General features: G+C 43.2%; 1 pseudogene across 1 annotated transcript in view; it reads right to left on the reverse strand.

The window, feature by feature from the left end:
* LOC143925605 (kinesin-like protein KIF13A pseudogene) overlaps positions 1-4882 on the reverse strand; it is a 40876-nt pseudogene extending 35994 nt beyond the window's left edge. Inside the window, exon 1 of the transcript XR_013262041.1 lies at positions 4659-4882. The product of XR_013262041.1 is annotated as a kinesin-like protein KIF13A pseudogene (transcript). The remainder of the gene's footprint in view (positions 1-4658) is intronic.
* Between the last annotated feature and the right edge of the window lie 1687 nt (positions 4883-6569).

Here is a 6569-nt window from a genome sequence, read left to right on the forward strand (position 1 = left end):
CCACTTCAACCCCGCAGAATTTTACCCCCTTCCTTACCAGAGCACTTTTTGCGATTCGGCACTGCGTCACTTTAACTGACAATTGCGCGGTCGTGCGACGTGGCTCCCAAACAAAATTGACGTCCTTTTTTTCCCACAAATAGTGCTTTCTTTTGGTGGTATTTGATCACCTCTGCGGTTTTTATTTTTTGCGCTATAAACAAAAGAAGAGCGACGATTTTGAAAAAAAAAAAACACAATATTTTTTACTTTTTGCTATAATAAATATCCCATTAAAAAAAAAAAAAAAAAAAAAAACACATTTTTCCCTCAGTTTAGGCCGATACGTATTCTTCTACATATTTTTGGTAAAAAAAAAATCGCAATAAGCGATTATTGATTGGTTTGTGCAAAAGTTATAGCATTTGCAAAATAGGGGATAGATTTATGGCATTTTTTTCTTTTTTACTAGTAATGACGGCGATCTGCGATTTTTTTTTCATGACTGCGACATTATGGCGGACACATTGGACACTTTTGACATATTTTTGGGACAATTCACATTTACACAGCGATCGGTGCTATAAAATTTACTGTGTTTACTGTGTAAATGTGACTGGCAGGGAAGGGGTTAACACATGTGGGGGGGGGGGGACGGGACTCACAAGGGGGAGGAGACCGATCGGTGTCCCTCTGTACTGGGAACACACCATTGTTCTCCTCTCCACTGACAGGACCGCCGGGCACAGGCACCGGGTCCCGAGCGATGATGCCGCGGGTGCCACCTAGATGGCCGGGAATCAGAGGACATCATATGACTCCCACTTAGGATGGGAGATCCCATCTGCGGTCGTCATATGACTATACGCTGGGGCTGAAGCAGTTAAACAATCAGATTTTGTTGTCAGAAAATTTTTAGATCCGGCTCTCAAACTTTGTGTGTCGGAAATTTCGGGGGAAAAAGTCCAATGGAGCCCACACACGATCGGATTTTCCGACAACACGATCCCATCGCCCGGAAAGTTCGACCGTGTGTACAGGGCAGAAAAGTGTTATTTATATCTTTGTTCGGAAATTCCCTGGAGGGTGGGACCGGTTCCTGCTCTGACTTGGTTGTTTACTGTCCTGGCGGCAGCAGCGTTCACTTCAATTTTATTATCATTAATAAGAGTTAATCTTTGTTTCCATAGGTTTGGCTATCAGCCGGGTTTATGGTTGCTGGTCTGAGAATTCACTTCTCTTTTAATTGTAAATTATTTTAAAGCTTCAATGAAAAAACAAAAAAAATAATGTCTTCCTAATTGTCTGATACTGAAATAGCCAGGGGTGTTTTCCCCAGATATAATGTATTATGCATTTGTCTGTTCCTACAGTTGTGCTATTCCATTATAAATCTTATAATATTACCAGTGATAATAATATTAACCACTTAAAGAGGAAGTAAACCCTGATGAGTTTACTTCCTCTTTCATTCCCTGGAAAGGCAAAGCATAATGGACTACTATGCATCGCATCGCATCGCATCGTAGTCCATTATGTGTCACTTACCTGACACAGGAGCCAGCGAAGTCACCACTGTCCCCTGTAGTTCCAAGCATCCATCTTCTTGGTGGGTCTCCTGGGTCTTGCTGCTCCATCACTGTGATTCGCCGGAGCAGCGATGACGTCACTCCCGCGCATGCGCACGGGAGCCGACACTCACAGCATCGCACGGCATCTTCATCATTGGCGAAGCCGTGCTCAGTGCGCCTGCGCGCCGCTGTCTAGGGCACATGCGCCGTAGACAGCAGTGCCTGTCTTCGGGTAAATATCTCCTAAACCGTGTAGGTTTGGGAGATATTTCTTGGACCTACAGGTAAGCCTTAATCTAGGCTTACCTGTAGGTCAAAGTTGGTTGTAAGGATTTACAACCACTTTAAGGACCAGGCCTCTTTTTCAGATTTGGTGTTCACATGTTTAAAATAGTTTTTTTTTGCTAGAAAATTACTTAGAACCCCCAAACATTTTATATTGGGGTTTTTTTTCTAACACCCTAGAGAATAAAATGGCGGTCATTGAAATACTTTTTTTCACACCGTATTTGCGCAGCGGTCTTACAAGCGCACTTTTTTTGGAAAAAATTTACGTTTTTGAATAAAAAAAAATAAGACAACAGTAAAATTAGCCCAATTTTTTTTTATAGTGTGAAAAGAGTAGATTGATACCCAACATGTCACACTTCAAAATTGTGCCCGCTCGTGGAATGGCGTCAAACTTTTAGCCTCAAAAATCTCCATAAGCGACATTTAAAAAATTCTACAGGTTGCATTTTTTGCGTTACAGAGGAGGTCTAGGGCTAGAATTATTGCTCTCGCTCTACCGATCGCGGCGATACCTCACATGTGTGGTTTGACCACGGTTTTCATATGCAGGCGCTACTCACGTATGCGTTCGCTTCTGTGCGCAAGCTCGTCGTGAGGGGTGTTTTTAAAAACCTTTTTTTTATTATTATTTATTTTAATTGATTTTATTTATTTTTACACTGTTTTTAAAAAAAAAAAAAATGGATCACTTTTATTCCTATTACAAGGAATGTAAACATCCCTTGTAATAGAAAAAAGCATGACAGGTCCTCTTAAATATGAGATCTGGGGTCAAAAAGTCCTCAGATCTCATATTTGGAGTAAAATGCAACAAAAAAAAGAAAAAAAGAAAAAATGACATTTAAAAATAATATACCTTTAAGAGGTATGGGCGGAAGTGACGTTTTGACGTCGCTTCCGCCCTCCTATGGTATAGAGACGAGTGGGGGCCATCTTAGCCTCACTCATCTCCATACCTGGCCATCGACAGGACCCGATCGCCTCCGCTGCTACCGACGGCTCCGGTAAGCGGCAGGAGGGCGGTGGGAGGGGGGGTGGCACCTCTCCCGCCGCCGATAGCGGTGATCTCGCAGAGACCACCGTTATAGTACAGACAACCAGCGCCTGAAGAGATGGATATCTCGGTTGTGGCAGCAGCTGCTGCCGTTACCGAGATATCCCTCTTCAAAAATAGGATGTACATCGTCGTGCGCTGGTTGGTAAGTGGTTAATAATAATGCTATCAGTGTTAAGGGGTTCTTAAACACACACACATACCTACAGAGGTTGAACTAAGTGAACTGGTGTCTTTATTCAACCTTACCAACAGGGGCGGACTGACAACTCATGGGGCCCTTGGGCAATAGGAGATTATGGGGCCTTTGGGCAATAGGAGATTATGGGACCCCCAGGCAATAGAAGATTATGGGGCCCCTGGGCAATAGGAGATTATGGGTCCCTTGGGCAATAGAAGATTATGGGGCCCCTGGGCAATAGGAGATTATGGGGCCCTTGGGCAATAGGAGATTATGGGGCGCCCAGGCAATAGGAGATTATGGGACCCCCAGGCAATAGAAGATTATGGGACGCCCAGGCAATAGGAGATTATGGGACCCCCAGGCAATAGGAGATTATGGGACCCCCAGGCAATAGAAGATTATGGGGCCCCTGGACAATAGGAGATTATGGGGCGCCCAGGCAATAGGAGATTATGGGACCCCCAGGCAATAGGAGATTATGGGACCCCCAGGCAATAGAAGATTATGGGGCCCCCAGGCAATAGAAGATTATGGGGCTCCCGGGCAATAGGAGATTATGAGACCCCCAGGCAATAGAAGATTATGGGGCCCCTGGGCAATAGGAGATTATGGGGCGCCCAGGCAATAGGAGATTATGGGACCCCCAGGCAATAGAAGATTATGGGACCCCCAGGCAATAGAAGATTATGGGGCCCCCGGGCAATAGGAGATTGTGGGGCCCCCAGGCAATAGGAGATTATGGGGCCCCCAGGCAATAGAAGATTATGGGGCTCCCGGGCAATAGGAGATTATGAGACCCCCAGGCAATAGAAGATTATGGGGCCCCTGGGCAATAGGAGATTATGGGGCGCCCAGGCAATAGGAGATTATGGGACCCCCAGGCAATAGGAGATTATGGGACCCCCAGGCAATAGAAGATTATGGGGCCCCCAGGCAATAGAAGATTATGGGACCCCCAGGCAATAGAAGATTATGGGGCCCCCGGGCAATAGGAGATTGTGGGGCCCCCAGGCAATAGGAGATTGTGGGGCCCCCAGGCAATAGGAGATTATGGGGCCCCCAGGCAATAGAAGATTATGGGACCCCCAGGCAATAGAAGATTATGGGGCCCCGGGCAATAGGAGATTATGGGGCCACACAGTATACAAACACAGATACACAGTATACACACACACACAGTATACACACACAGATACACAGTATACACACACACACAGTATACACACACAGATGCACAGTATACACACACACACACACACACACACAGTATACACACACAGATACACACACACACACACACAGTATACACACACACACACAGTATACACACACACACACAGTATACACACAGAATACAGGGTGCAGGAAGATTTATTGGGGTAAAAAAATGGGTATACTCTCTTTATCTCTATTGTTGTCCCCATTGGGAGATATCTCCTCACTTTCTGTTCCAGAAACATGGGAGGGGGCACAGAGTAGGCACACAGAGAAGAAAGAGAGATAGAAAATATACAATAGGTTCTATGGATCACAAGTATGTTACATTGTGGGACTTATTAATAGATAATAATGAGCTCACCAGTTCAGGGTTAGGTTCCTTTGATGTTGGTGTTGTTTTTTAGCTCTTCCTGTGCCGTGTTCCCATATGTTGCTCTGTTCTCGGTGGTGAAGTTATGGTCGCCCCATCACGCATTCCATATATGTTGAGGATGATGTCAATCTCACAGAGCAGATCTGGATGTGTACAGTATATCCCTCACTTCTTCCACTTCTATGTTGTCTAGATGAGTTATTTAAACTTTGGTCCGGAAACTCCCGGAGGGTGGGGCTGGATTCCACTCTGACATGGCTGCACCTTCACTTTTATTATTATTGATACGAATTAATCTTTTAGAAATGTTGTGTACTGGGAGTGTCTCTGGTACGACTCTGTAATTTGTTTCTATAGATTTATGGTTGCTGCTCTGAGGATTCACTTCATTTTAATTGTAAGATATTTTAAAGTTTTAATGAAAAAAAAAAATAAATGTTTGGGGTCTTCCTAAAATCCAGATTTTCTCATGCTGAAATGTCCAGGGGTATTTTCCCCAGATATAATATATTTGTTATTTATTTGTTTGTTCCTAAAGTTGTGCTATTCCCTTATAAATCTTATAATATTAGGAGTAATAATAATTCTATTAACCACTTAAGGACAAGGCCTCTTTTTCAGACTTAGTGTTTAAATGTTTAAAACAGTTTTTTTTTTTGCTAGAAAATTACTTAGAACCCCCAAACATTTTATAAATTTTTTTTCTAACACCCTAGAGAATAAAATGGCGGTCATTGAAATACTTTTTTTCACACCGTATTTGTGCAGCGGTCTTACAAGTGCACTTTTTTTGGAAAAAAAAAATCACTTTTTTGAATAAAAAAATAAGACAACAGTAAAATTAGCCCAATTTCTTTTATATTGTGAAAGATAATGGTACGCCGAGTAAATTGATACCCAACATGTCACGCTTCAAAATTGCACCTGCTCGTGGAATGGCGCAAACTTTTAGCCTCAAAAATCTCCATAAGCGACATTTAAAAAATTCTACAGGTTGCATTTGTTACAGAGGAGGTCTAGGGCTAGAATTATTGCTCTCGCTCTACCCATCGCGTCAATACCTCACATGTGTGGTTTGACCACCGTTTTCATATGCGGGCGCTGTTCACGTGTGCGCTCGCTTCTGTGCGCAAGCTCGTCATGAGGGGTGTTTTTAAAGAACTTTTTTTTTTCTTATTTATTTTAATTGATTTTATTTATTTTTACACTGTTTTTTTTAAAAAAAAAATGGATCACTTTTATTCCTATTACAAGGAATGTAAACATCCCTTGTAAAAGAAAAAAGCATGACAGGTCCTCTTAAATATGAGATCTGGGGGGGTCAAAAAGTCCTCAGATCTCATATTTGGGCTAAAATGCAAAAAAAAAAAAAAATGACATTTAAAAAAAATATACCTTTAAGAGGTATGGGCGGAAGTGACGTTTTGAGGTCGCTTCCACCCTCCTATGGTATAGAGACAAGTGGGGGCCATGTTAGCCTCACTTGTCTCTATACCCAGCTAGGAAGAGGACCCGATCGCCCCCGCCGCTTCCGACGGCTCCGGTAAGCGGCGGAAGACGGGAGGGGGGTGGCACCTCTCCCACCGCCGATAGCGGTGATCTCAAGGCGAATCCGCCGCGGAGACCACCATTCTCATACAACCGACCGCCGCCTGAAGAGATGGATATCTCGGTTGTGGCAGCAGCTGCTGCCGTTACCAAGATATCCCTCTTCAAAAATAGGACGTACATCGGCGGTCGGCAATACTATCAGTGTTAAAAGAGACAGAGATTTTTTTTTTTAATTGCAAAGAAATAAAAATGACTAATAAGCACATAAATATATCTAAATGATATTGCAAAGTAATTTATAATAAAAGAGTTGATATATTACATACAGTAGGTGCCCGCGATATTGTG

The sequence above is a fragment of the Lithobates pipiens genome, unplaced genomic scaffold, assembly GCF_037356315.1.
Source record: "Lithobates pipiens isolate NorthernLeopardFrog02 unplaced genomic scaffold, aLitPip1_a1.2 Scaffold_22, whole genome shotgun sequence".
Taxonomy (NCBI): Eukaryota; Metazoa; Chordata; class Amphibia; order Anura; family Ranidae; genus Lithobates; species Lithobates pipiens.